Source organism: Schistocerca cancellata, chromosome 2, assembly GCF_023864275.1.
Source record: "Schistocerca cancellata isolate TAMUIC-IGC-003103 chromosome 2, iqSchCanc2.1, whole genome shotgun sequence".
NCBI classification, from domain to species: Eukaryota; Metazoa; Arthropoda; class Insecta; order Orthoptera; family Acrididae; genus Schistocerca; species Schistocerca cancellata.
In genome coordinates, this window is record NC_064627.1 from 654731210 (window position 1) to 654745309 (window position 14100).

Here is a 14100-nt window from a genome sequence, read left to right on the forward strand (position 1 = left end):
GAAGTAAATATTCCAGAATTCGAATCGAGAACAGCTGCCAACATGAGTAACGTAGAAGTAAATAACCTCGGAATAGTGAAGCAAGTTAAACCACTTAATAAAAGCAAGTCTTCTGGTCCAGACTGCATACCAATTAGGTTCCTTTCAGAGTATGCTGATTTATTAGCTCCATACTTAACAATCATATACAACCGTTCGCTCGACAAAAGATCCGTACCAAAAGACTGGAAAGTTGCACAGGTCACACCAATATTCAAGAAAGGTAGTAGGAGTGATCCAGTTAATTACAGGCCCATGTCATTAAAGTCGATATGCAGCAGGATTCTAGAACATATATTGTGTTCAAACATTATGGACTACCTCGATGAAAACTGTCTATTGACGCACAGTCAACATGGGTTTATAAAACATCGTTCCTGTGAAACACAACTGCTCTTTATTCGCATGAAGTGTGAGTGCTACTGATAGGGGATTTCAGATCGATTCCGTATTTCTGGATTTCCGGAAGGCTTTTGACACTGTACCACATGTAGTGAACTGGCGTGCTTATGGAATATCGTTTCAGTTATGTGACAGGATTTGTGACTTCCTGTCAGAGAGGTCACAGTTCGAAATACCTGACGGAAAGTCATCGAGTAAAACAGAAATGATTTCTGGCGTTCCCCAAGGTAGTGTTATAGACCCCGTTGCTGTTTCTTATCTATATAAGCGATTTGGGAGACAATCTGAGCAGCCGTCTTAGGTTGTTTGCAGATGACGCTGCCGTTTATCGTCTAATAGTCATCAAAAGATAAAAAAAATTGCAAAACGATTTAGAAAAGATATCTGAATGGTGCGAAAATTGGCAGGTGACACTAAATAACGAAAAGTGTGAGGTCGTGCTTGAAGGAATTCGTTAAACTTCTGTCACACGATAAATCAGTCAAATCCAAAGGCCGTAAATTCACCTAAATACCTAGGAATTACAATTACGAACAACTTAATTTGGAAGGAACAGACAGAAAATGTTTTGGGGAAGGCTAACCAAAGACCGCTTTTATTGGCAGGACACTTAGAAAATGTAACAGATCTACTAAGAAGAATGCCTACACTACGCTTGTCCGTCATCTTCTAGAATACTGCTGCGCGGTGTGAGATCCTTGCCAGATAGGACTGACGGAGTACATCGAAAAAGTTCAAAGAAGAGCAGCACGTTTTTTATTATTACGAAAAATACGAGAGAGTGTCACTGAAAAGATACAAGATTTGGCTGGACATCATTAAAACAAAGGCGTTTTTCTTTGCGATGGAATCTTCTCACGAAATTCCCATCACCGACTTTCTCCTCCGAATGTGAAAATATTTTGTGCACACCGACCTACATAGGGAGGAACAATCACCACGATAATTATAGGGGATATCAGAGTTCGTACGGAAACATATATGTGTTCGTTGTTTCCGCGCGCTATACAAGATTGAAATAATAGAGAATTGTGAAGGTGGTTCGATGATCGCCCTGCCAGGCACTTAAATGTGATTTGCAGAGTATCCATGTTGATATAGATGTAGATCTGAAACCGTTATTCCAAAGAGCTTAAGATAGCTGCAGCCGCAGGACAGGGAACTTTGTGGATAGGTGTGAATTGGGTGTTTGTAGCTGTAATTGGTATCGTGTAGCAGTGACTATAGCAATGACTACAATTTCGTAGAGATTCATAGATTTTTAACATCTAGTGGCATAATTGTACAGAATAACACTTAGTGCGAGAGCTTACTAGACTAGAGGGAAAGTGAGACTATGAACATATCCTCTCAGTGATTTAACAACTTCTTCTCAGTATACCCTTTAACAGAGGTTTGACTTCACACAGCGTGTAATGTATTTATTTCAACTAAAACTTCTGGACTGTGAGGCAGGGTGATTCAGCTGCCCCTACCGCTGTCACTTTATGCAACCCGAAATATTATAGCTTGCCTCGCTCGCTCGCTCGCTACGCGCAAACTATTAATTTAGGAAAAAGAATGAGCAGGAGCTTTTTGTAGGAAATTTAATTTCATTACGTTCTGTACTGGCATAAGTTTTCGCTGGAGGCCACGGTTTTCGAGTTATTCAAGAAAAACATACCCCAATCCTACACTCCAATCTCTAATATATTGTTCATGGCACTCCTTCCTACTACTGTATAAATATTTGCGACTGCACGAATCGTTTCCCGCATTCGCCCTTTTTGGCCCTCATCGCCTGACATTATTAGGCCGCCAGCTCAGTGGAGCACTTACAAACTGTAAAAATGACGTTTGTGTAATTTTTCCCTAACAGTTTTCTGAATTTTAACAGCAAAAATAAACAAAATCGCTGTGTTCGTCAGGCCTTCTGACTACGAAACTACTGTGCTTGTAAAGTTTAGGTTTGGATCGAACTGTCAACGTAATTAGTCTTAGAGTAACGCTTACAAGTCGTTTTTTGTTCATTACTCTCACGGGCATGTTTCAGATAATAATGCTATCAAAGTAGTCATCTATGTTGGTGGCGTAACAGCCGAGTCAACAGAGAACAATAAAGTTCGAATGTCGGGAATAGTTCGTGTAGTCGGAAATTTTTGTACAGTGGTAGGAGGGAGTACCACAAACAACGTACTAGAAATCCTGACTGGTGAGAGATGAGTGTGGAGTGGAGGTATTTTTGAAGATCACTTTTGTACCTTTTTCTTGAATAACTCGAAAATGAAGACCACCAGCGGAAACGCAAGCAAGTACAAAATTTAACTAATCAAAATTTCCTATAAAAAGGAACTACTCATCTTTTTTTTGTAGGACTAATAATTTGAACGTAGCAAGCGAGAGAATTTGAAAATCTGGCACTTGTTTTAGGAACTCCAGCTGTAAAATTGCTGACTGCATAAAACGAGAGTGGTGGGGACAACTGAATTATCCTCTATGAAACTGTTTAGTGACGTCGGAAAGTAGCTTCCACATTCTAACCACATTTCCGAACACAAAAGGAACTGTCGCCTGGGACAAACTGATAAATCGGCAGTAGAAAACATGCTTTCCAAGATGGAAACCGCAAAATATAATTCAGTGAAACTAGTGTTATGGCAAGACAATTCTTAATCATGCCCGCATTTAGTGAGAGGCCATACATATTTACACAAAAAATGGTTCAAATGGCTCTGAGCATTATGGGACTTAACATCTATGGTCATCATTCCCCTAGAACTTAGAACTACTTAAACCTAACTAACCTAAGGACATCACACAACATCCACATATTTAAACACACTATATCGAATTTAACAGAACAGATGAAGGTGGTAAGTTATATAAAATATGGATGCTGACTTTGGGCCAACAAAATGACGATCGATTACTTTTAATAGAGAGCGACAGCGCCAGCAGAGGTAATCACGCAGTCGGTTTCACGTAGCGTTAGGTGGTGTCCTCTATACAGCTCTATCAATTCGGAAGGCGCTCGCGCCTTTGTAAAAACATCCCACAGTTCTATACCTATACACGCTCCGTATCCGATCCCAAAGCAACTTCAACCAACTCCCTCTCCCACACAAAGAGATCCGCTCCGATATTTATTCCTCCTATCAACTTCAGTTCTTCTCCACCTATCCCACTCCACATCAAGATTGCTCTTTCCATGGAATCGCACGCCTTTCCTCCTGTTACCAGTATTCTTACCCACACACCAAACTCCTCTTCGCCCTCTATTTTCGAGCCTTCCATATTCCTAATATCCACCCCAAACCCTACCTTCATCTCCACAGTTTTCCTGCCTACCTGGTCCCTACGTTTTGGAGCATGTTGTCTCCTCCCGAACCACTTCTCGCCCAATACACGTCCTTTAGATTTTAAATGAAAGAGCAGTGCTTTAGCGTTTCTTCTCACAAAAATTTCACCATTCTGCGATATATATATACACTCCTGGAAATGGAAAAAAGAACACATTGACACCGGTGTGTCAGACCCACCATACTTGCTCCGGACACTGCGAGAGGGCTGTACAAGCAATGATCACACGCACGGCACAGCGGACACACCAGGAACCGCGGTGTTGGCCGTCGAATGGCGCTAGCTGCGCAGCATTTGTGCACCGCCGCCGTCAGTGTCAGCCAGTTTGCCGTGGCATACGGAGCTCCATCGCAGTCTTTAACACTGGTAGCATGCCGCGACAGCGTGGACGTGAACCGTATGTGCAGTTGACGGACTTTGAGCGAGGGCGTATAGTGGGCATGCGGGAGGCCGGGTGGACGTACCGCCGAATTGCTCAACACGTGGGGCGTGAGGTCTCCACAGTACATCGATGTTGTCGCCAGTGGTCGGCGGAAGGTGCACGTGCCCGTCGACCTGGGACCGGACCGCAGCGACGCACGGATGCACGCCAAGACCGTAGGATCCTACGCAGTGCCGTAGGGGACCGCACCGCCACTTCCCAGCAAATTAGGGACTGTTGCTCCTGGGGTATCGGCGAGGACCATTCGCAACCGTCTCCATGAAGCTGGGCTACGGTCCCGCACACCGTTAGGCCGTCTTCCGCTCACGCCCCAACATCGTGCAGCCCGCCTCCAGTGGTGTCGCGACAGGCGTGAATGGAGGGACGAATGGAGACGTGTCGTCTTCAGCGATGAGAGTCGCTTCTGCCTTGGTGCCAATGACGGTCGTATGCGTGTTTGGCGCCGTGCAGGTGAGCGCCACAATCAGGACTGCATACGACCGAGGCACACAGGGCCAACACCCGGCATCATGGTGTGGGGAGCGATCTCCTACACTGGCCGTACACCACTGGTGATCGTCGAGGGGACACTGAATAGTGCACGGTACATCCAAAACGTCATCGAACCCATCGTTCTACCATTCCTAGACCGGCAAGGGAACTTGCTGTTCCAACAGGACAATGCACGTCCGCATGTATCCCGTGCCACCCAACGTGCTCTAGAAGGTGTAAGTCAACTACCCTGGCCAGCAAGATCTCCGGATCCGTCCCCCATTGAGCATGTTTGGGACTGGATGAAGCGTCGTCTCACGCGGTCTGCACGTCCAGCACGAACGCTGGTCCAACTGAGGCGCCAGGTGGAAATGGCATGGCAAGCCGTTCCACAGGACTACATCCAGCATCTCTACGATCGTCTCCATGGGAGAATAGCAGCCTGCATTGCTGCGAAAGGTGGATATACACTGTACTAGTGCCGACATTGTGCATGCTCTGTTGCCTGTGTCTATGTGCCTGTGGTTCTGTCAGTGTGATCATGTGATGTATCTGACCCCAGGAATGTGTCAATAAAGTTTCCCCTTCCTGGGACAATGAATTCACGGTGTTCCTATTTCAATTTCCAAGAGTGTATATATATATAGCTTCTGACTTTGAATTTTAATTTAAAATAGAGGAACAGCTCTAAGGTTTTTTCCTCATTCTTGTTGTACTTTTTAAAATTCCATTGGCTAAAAGGCAGAATATTATACCGCTGGAACCCCCCCCACCCCCCCCACCCCGTCCATATGGGTCCAGGGATCTGAAATAACTGTAAACAAAAAAATAGCTCCTGAGACAGTTGCCCATTTACCTATGACAATCTGAGACGAATCGTTGGGAAATAGTTTTCTCTATCAATCCCCGGTCTCTATCCAGAAGTCATAAATGGAGAGGTGTACCTTTTGGAATAAAGGACCGGTCGACTATTGCAGTAGATGGATGTGAAACACATGTTCTTACAGGTCTACGCACTGGTTCCTAACGTAATCGTTTAATCAAGTGTGTGATGTCCTTATGTTAGTTAGGTTTAAGTAGTTCTAAGTTCTAGGGGACTGATGACCACAGATGTTAAGTCCCATAGTGCTCAGAGCCATTTGAACCATCGTTTAAATCAAAGTTAACATTCGCTCTTCACCTACAACGAAAATAAACCCATTACAACACTCGCGTGGTCGAACGTTTACTTGTGAAAGCAAACTACATTTATTACTGACAAATCTTTCTTCGTATTTTAAGTGTGCTTAAGTCACTCAAGCTGGCAGCGCCACTATACGACATATGGAGAGCAGATGAAATATTAGTCTGCACTTCTACCTGAAGTACAGCTACTGAACGCTAAATTATTGTACTAAATCATGCACCAGTTTTGCTGCCGTTTCCTTACTGGATGGGTGGCCTATATCATGTGGGAAAATCGCTTACATTATCAGGTAGCCCTCAGCACGTGCTCTAATGGTTAGCGTCGCCACCGTTAGAGCCCTAGATCCCGGGGTCGATTCCAGGAAGCGTTGGAGATTTTCTTTGCTCGAGTGGGTGTTTATGTTATCCTCATCAAGTCGCCGAAGTGTCGCCATATACAAAAGACCTGAAAGCGGCAGATCTCCCGGCCAAGAACGCCATGCGATCATCATCAAATAACCCAAATTTGTGCGGCTATTGTCGCATCCACAACTAAAACAATCGTCGCACAATTAAATGTTTAATTTAAGGCCAGTTTCCAAGGAAAAATGCCCTGCAAGAGTGCTGTACATCTAATAAACAAAAATAAAACTATAAAGAATTATAATGGTGACTGACGCAACACACACTGGCAAATTCATCGAATCCGTTAAAGATACAGTCAAGATGTCACTTCATTCCAACACCATGAGGGAGAAGATGCTAAAATATACTGCCTTGTGCAGATTGCTGAGCCTATTTTAGAACATGTAACGATAAATTGCCGGACGGTTGTTGTTTCTTAGACAGCAGAGGTCTATTGCATACACAAACAACGTGTGCAGACTGACATAGGCCTACCTGCTGTTTCTTCAGGCGGGCTTCAGCGACTGGACGCTCAGGAACATCACCGGCCAATCACAAACCCTGCAAGAAAACAAAGAAACCAGCTGTAATGGGCAGCAAGCACCTTCTTAAATGTTTTACTTGAAACATACAGTCTCCTAAAAGACAATAAGCGTAACGTTAAGAAAAGAAATCTGTGGAACAGCTTTCCGTCGCTAATGATCATGTAGTCAACTGGCCGAATAATTCTGAAAAGAGAAGTGAGAAATCCGTTTTTCATAGTTATGTTACGTTTTAATATCTTCATCTATAAAAAATACGAGAGAATTGCAACATTAGTAAGTTACAACGTCTATAGTCGACGAATGTCATGTTATGCCCTTTTGCCCATTACCGTTTGTTGTCTGTCTTCCTATGGCCCAATATGTCATACTATTCTGCATTCTTCATACCGTTCTGAAAATTCTTATGACTTGCTAATGTACGAGCCGTCAGAAGACTGGCGGAATGCCTGACTATTGCGAAATTTCCTCGACAACAGGTGACTGGTAGCAGAATAATTGCCTCGTTTCACGTCGTCGTCGTTTTTGGAACAAGGTTTAACGTTACCTTAACCGAAAACTATAGAGATGTTTTCTCTGAAACCACCAGCAATTTCACACATTCCTCTGTGTCAAAGGAAAATTTAACAGAATAGCTTGTTGAATTGCAACATGAGATCCGAATAAGACGTCGTGTGTTCAGAGTTGTTATGTGGTAACAACATTGATTGCACGGAATTTCATATGTTTCATTTTAGCAGATAAGAAATAAATCGTTGGAAAACATTTACAATGTCACTGGTCGTCTCTTAAGACATTCATCAAACCATTGGCTTGTCGGAAAACCACAACACCTCACAGGTTCATATATATCGAAAAACTAAAAAAAAGTAGCACTTAAGTTAAACCACATGATTCATTCTAGATGACTCATTCAAGAGGACTGCGCCTCAAATACTCACTAGCAACCATCATTTAGGTTTTCATTGGTTTCTCAAAATATGTTCAGGCCAGCGCTTGGAATACCTTAGAGAGCTCACGGATTTTGGTAAGGTATTCTCTTAGTAGCTTAACAAACCCATGACAAAATGCAAAGCTGTCATCAGTATTTTCCGTTGATTCAATTTTACAAGGGTCACAAACCGATGGACAATGATCGCAAGTGAGTGAAAATGCGATAGGAGATGTCCGTCCGCAGCTCGTGGTCGTGCGGTAGCGTTCTCGCTTCCCACGCCCGGATTCCCGGGTTCGATTCCCGGCGGGGTCAGGGATTTTCTCTGCCTCGTGATGACTGGGTTTTGGTTGATGTCCTTAGGTTAGTTAAGTTTAAGTAGTTCTAAGTTCTAGGGGACTGATGACCATAGATGTTAAGTCCCATAGTGCTCAGAGCCATTTGAACCATTTGAAAAAAGCACAGCTGCCAAAAGAAATACCACTTCCACTCGTCACATGCAACTTGCGAATCTTGACCACTTCACACCGTGAATTTTTCGTGACAACTATTCCGTTTTTCGAGGCCAGGACAACACCGGAACGTTGTTTTGGCATTGACTTTTTGACGAATCAGAATTGTGCTTACAGACTGATTTGATGCCGCTATGCCATTGGTTTTCTGCCTTCTCCCACTATTTCATATCTCTGGTTTGTGCTTCCTCTTACTAGGGCCTATTCTTAGAACGGTTTACGCCCTATTGTCTGGGAAAATTTCTGCTGGCGTACAGAAAAAATCCTCTGTCGTTTAGCCAAAAACAAAAAGTCCTGGTCATGGTACTCTTTGAGCAATTCACTCTTAAAAAGGGAGAAAAAATTGCTTCTGTTTAGAGAAATCAATCTTCGGCTAACGATATGGCGATGAAGCACAGCAGACTCAATGTGTCTTACAGAAGTGAGGAACCTGACACCAGTCGGAATATCAATGGCAAGAAATCCGTTACACGTTGTTGTTGTCTCACGAGCCACACGTAACGTACGGAGCAATTCAGAATGAATACAGCGTACACAAACGTTGTAATTCTTTAATGCATAGCGATACGTAGGAGAGATTTGCTGAGAATGTACAATAAATTTCAAAATTTTCATCGTGTAAGCGAACATCTTGATGACTACCCGAAATATAATTAAAGTGTTCTGCACAATGTAAGCATAAAAATTGAACCGTCCAGTTTTCCTCACTGAGATAATAGTAAACGTTACAACAAACATTTACCTGGACATGCTTGAGCAATAGCTGACGCTACAGCTTGATACAGAGCCAATGGAATACAACTTTCAGGAAGTTGGAACAACCGAAACTGTGGTATGGATGTTCGGACATTTTTAAATCATTAACTTCCAAAACGATGGATCGGTTGTACTGGACGCGAGAATGAGGGTAACAGGAGGTGTCGCTACTAAATGTTGGTTTTGTCCTTTGACGTAATGCCGTTGTGGAGTGTGACTTAAAAAACAATAGTTCAAATGGCTCTAACATCTAAGGTCATCAGTCCCCTATACTTAGAATTACTTAAACCTTACTGACGTAAGGACATCACACACATCCATGCCCGAGGCAGGATTCGAACCTGCGACCGTAGGAACAGCGCGGTTCCGGACTGAAGCGCCTAAAACCGCTCTGTCACAGCGGCCGGCCGTGTGACTTCATGGATGCGCAAGCAGTAAGATAACAAAGCACTGAAAATATGTTCTCAGGCCTACATTTTTTTTGGGTGGGGCCGAAGAGCGTGTTAGGAGACTGAAATGCAGTACATTCCGAGACATTGGTCAGGTTGAAAGGCGACATATTGGTTGTAACTTGGGGAGGCGTCACTAAAGGCTTCAGTAAACGCGCCCACGCTGAGTCCTGTCCTTGGTCACCTACATCTCTGGACATCTCTGGACCTGACAGTCATGGATGTCTTTTACGGCATTAAGTGAAGGACATCGTGTTTTGTCTTCGGTCCTCCTTTCAGGAAAGCAGGTCCAGAACTGAAAATGGCTGTTTCTAATTCGCTCGTGTCAGTTACTGATTTGTTTCAGATTGTGTAATGTGAAAGGGATCGTCGGTTAGACGTTGCCCGTGTTGCTAAGAGGATTAATATAGAACGCCTACTTAACTCATTTTTACGTTATCTGTAAATCTTATTAATCTATCTTTAAGCGTTAAATAGTTGTATCTGTTTGAAATCACTATAGCAATGCTGAATCGCATTGATGTAAAATGTGGAAGGTGACGAAGGCTGAACAATTTGGTGAACATTCAAGGACAACGAAAACGCTGAAGTCGTTCCTTCTATTTCCTAAGGGTAACACAATACACTTGAGAGCTGAATGTTGCATCATGAGAGAATACATCAAACAAAATAACCCATTTAGAGGCCCAGAAGGTCGCCGCCATGTTGTGTCTCCCCATGGATTTTCCTTTCCTTTCGTCCCCTCCCCTCCCCCCCCCCCCCTCCGCCGGCCGAGCGGTTCTAGGCGCTTCAGTCTGGAACCGCGCGACTGCTACGGTCGCAGGTTCGAATCCTGCTTCGGGCATGGATGTGTGTAATGTCCTTACTTTAGTTAGGTTTAAGTAGTTCTAAGTCAAAAATGGTTCAAATGGCTCTGAGCACTATGGGACTTAACATCTATGGTCATCAGTCTCCTAGAACTTAGAACTACTTAAACCTAACTAACCTAAGGACATCACACAACACCCAGCCATCAAGAGGCAGAGAAAATCCCTGACCCCGCCGGGAATCGAACCCGGGAACCCGGGCGCGGGAAGCGAGAACGCTACCGCACGACCACGAGCTGCGGGCAGTTCTAAGTCCTAGGGGACTGATGACCTCAGATGTTAAATCCCATAGTGCTCAGGGCCATTTGAACCATTTGAACACCCCCCCCCCCCCCTACAAAAAAAAAACTCACGATCATCCTCTTGATGCACAGAAAGTGATTCGTTGCTCCTTACGGTCTTCTGTTACGCGGCTAGGAAACAAGCTCGCACACATCTTTGTGTACCCGACCTGGTGAATGAATGAGTCAGCACTACCAACAGAGATTCACTTACGCAGCTAGGTGTCTGTGATCCGTCTCTCACTTCGAATGCGAGTGTCCACACGTTCCAACATTGCAGGAGTCACAGCTTTGTGCGGCCGGCCTGCGCGGGAGGTAGGACAGGTTTGCGCGACCTTGAAGCGATGATGACAGACGCCTCGCCCAACGACTCGCCGTGCTTTTGTTCACTGCCACGTCTTCGTAGACATTCCGCAAGCGACTACAAATATCTGTCGCGTTCTGATTTTCTGCCAAAAGAAACTCAGTTACAGCTGTCTGCTTGGGACGCAACTCCGTTACAAACGCCATTATGTAGGCTATGTATAACGCCGCCACCTATCGGAACTTGATGATACGCTACTGGCCATTAAAATTGCTAAAACAAGAAGAAATGCAGATGATAAACGGGTATTCATAGGACAAATATATTATTCTAGAACTGATATGTGATTACATCTTCACGCAATATAGGTGCATAGATTCTGAGAAATCAGTACCCAGAACAACCAACTCTGGCCGTAATAACGGCCTTGATACGCCTGGGCGTTGAGTCAATCAGAGCTTGGATGGCGTGTACAGGTACAGCTGCCCATGCAGCTTCAACACGATACCACAGTTCATCAAGAGTAGTGACTGGCGTATTGTGACGAGCCAGTTGCTCGGCCACCATTGACCAGACGTTTTCAGTTGGTGAGAAATCTGGAGAATGTGGTGGCCAGGGCAGCAGTCGAACATTTTCTGTATCCAGAAAGGCCCGTACGGGACCTGCAACATGCGGTCGTGCATTATCCTGCTGAAATGTGGATTTTCGCAGGGATCGAATGAAGGGTAGAGCGACGGGTCGTAACACATCTGAAATGTAACGTCCACCGTACAAAGTGCCGTCAATGCGAACAAGAGGTGACCGAGACGTGTAACCAATGGCACCCCATACCATCACGCCGGGTGATACGCCAGTATGGCGATGACGAATACACGCTTCCAATGTGCGTTCACCGCGATGTTGCGAAACACCGATGAGACCATCATGATGCTGTAAACAGAACCTGGATTCATCCGAAAAAATGACGTTTTGCCATTCGTGCAACCAGGTTCGTCGTTAAGTACACTATCGTAGGCGCTCCTGTCTGTGATGCAGCGTCAAGGATAACCGCAGCCATGGTCTCCGAGTTGATAGTCCATGCTACTGCAAACGTCGTGGAACTGCTCGTGCACAGGGTTGTTGTCTTGCAAACGTCCCTATCTGTTGACTCAGGGATCGAGACGTGGCTGCACGATCCGTTACAGCCATGCGGATAAGATGCCTGTCATCTCGACTGCTAGTGATACGAGGCCGTTGGGATCCATCACGGGGTTCCGTATTACCCTCCTGAAACCACCGATTCCATATTCTGCTAACAGTCATTGGTTCTCGAGCAACGCGAGCAGCAATGTCGCGATACGATAAACTTCAATCGCGATAGGCAACAATCCGACCTTTAACAAAGTCAGAAACGTGATGAAACGCATATCTCCTCCTTACACGAGGCATCACAACAACGTTTCACCCGGCAACGCCGGTCAACTGCTGTTTGTGTATGAGAAATCAGTTGGAAACTTTCCTCATGTCAGCACGTTGTAGGTGTCGCCACCGGCGCCAACCTTGGGTGAATGCTCTGAAAAGCTAATCATTTGCATAGCATAGCATCTTCTTCCTGTCGGTTAAATTTCGCGTCTGTAGCGCGTCACCTTCGTGCTGTAACAATCTTAATGCCCAATAGTGTACTATAGGCACCGAAGCAGGAAATTTCAACGATGTCCCACAACAAATTCCGCATTTTTTTCAACCAGAATTGGCCGAGGAAGAAAAAAACGGTGTTGCAGTTCTTATTGAACGCTCCTCGTATATTCTTGTTGAATGACAGAATTTCCCAAAACAGAGAAACAGGGGGAACCACTTTTTTTAGAATGGAAAACAATAGAACTGTGTAGTTTGCTGTTAAATGTAAACCTACCAGAAGAGGAGATGCTAATCGACCGATTAAGAGATGTCAGGAAAATTGAGTTCGGGAGTGGTTAGTATGTAAATAAGTAAGTGAAGAAAGGCTAGGCAGTAAGTCGAGTCTTGCGGCTAGACACCGGAAAGTCGCAATGTATCGCAAGAAATAAAAGCACAGAATCTGTACGAGGTGTATGTGTGGAATGACTGGGAGCGGCCCCTGCCCGACGCTGTCGTGGCGTTTGACTGGCGCGCCGCATTTGAGTGAGCGCTGCTGCACGGTGAAAGTGTTCCATTCAGCGACGGTGGCGCGCGCAGAACAAGGGGCGCAGTTAGTGCAGGCCGACTGGGCTCGCCTGCAGCGGCAGCCAATTACTGCCGGCATAAGGGGCAGAGTTCCAGAGTCGGGCCCGGAGCTCACTTTCACTGCCCGGCTCGTGTTATAGCAACGGTACGGCAGTCACCAATACACCCACACCGCAGGCGCTGGCCGTCTCTAGCCGCAGCAAACACGTGTTGCCCTGCCAATGTACAGGGTGATTAAAATACGGAAAAAAAGATTTCAGCTGTTTATCACAAACTATAGGAGATAAAAACACACTGCACATGTCACTGGATAGAGGAAGGTTCGAAGTCTTATGTTTGCACAGACACCACACCACACACTCAACATGAGCACCATGCGTTGCTCGAGTAACAACGCGATAGTCCGCTTCATTCCACTCACTATTCTGACCGTCCCACCCTCTTGTTGCCAAAAGTTGATTTATTGATGTTTGGAGTAAGTTACTAATTTGGACGGCTGGTCACATTTTCACAGCACTTGTCCGGCTTAGATAGTGACACACTGCGGTGAATGACAGGGGCAGTCAAATTTAAATAGCTCTTTTTGTTGCTCTTTTTGTTGTGTACTGATGGCTCGTTATGCATTTGCTCTCTGTGGTTTATCTCTGTATAATCTTCGAGAGGATGATAGGGTTGCTGTTTCAAAAATAATGTGAAATCTGGTGGATTTTCTGCAGAGTTACATATATATTTTCATTTATTTCACTTCACAATACAAATCAATAAAACACATAACTCGTTCTCCATCCTCGCACTTCAAAACGTACAGCCGGCTGCACAAAAGTACAAAGATTTGTATCTAACAACATGTAGCAAAGAAATTACTATCATATATCGATCTATTGATGCAAAACAATCTTTGGAACATACATGCACAAATAAAATACAATTAACTGGCCATCTTTTCTGAGAAGTCCTTACTCATCGTTGTAATTACAAAATGGTTCAAATGGTTCTGAGCATTATGGGACCTAACA

General features: G+C 44.7%; 1 protein-coding gene across 1 annotated transcript in view; it reads right to left on the reverse strand.

Annotated features, from left to right (window-relative positions):
• The window catches only part of LOC126157321 (mediator of RNA polymerase II transcription subunit 1.1), a 1177938-nt gene extending 1171113 nt beyond the window's left edge, over positions 1-6825 (reverse strand). Inside the window, exon 1 of the mRNA XM_049916368.1 lies at positions 6758-6825. The gene's annotated coding sequence lies outside the window, so the exon portion shown is untranslated. The remainder of the gene's footprint in view (positions 1-6757) is intronic.
• Between the last annotated feature and the right edge of the window lie 7275 nt (positions 6826-14100).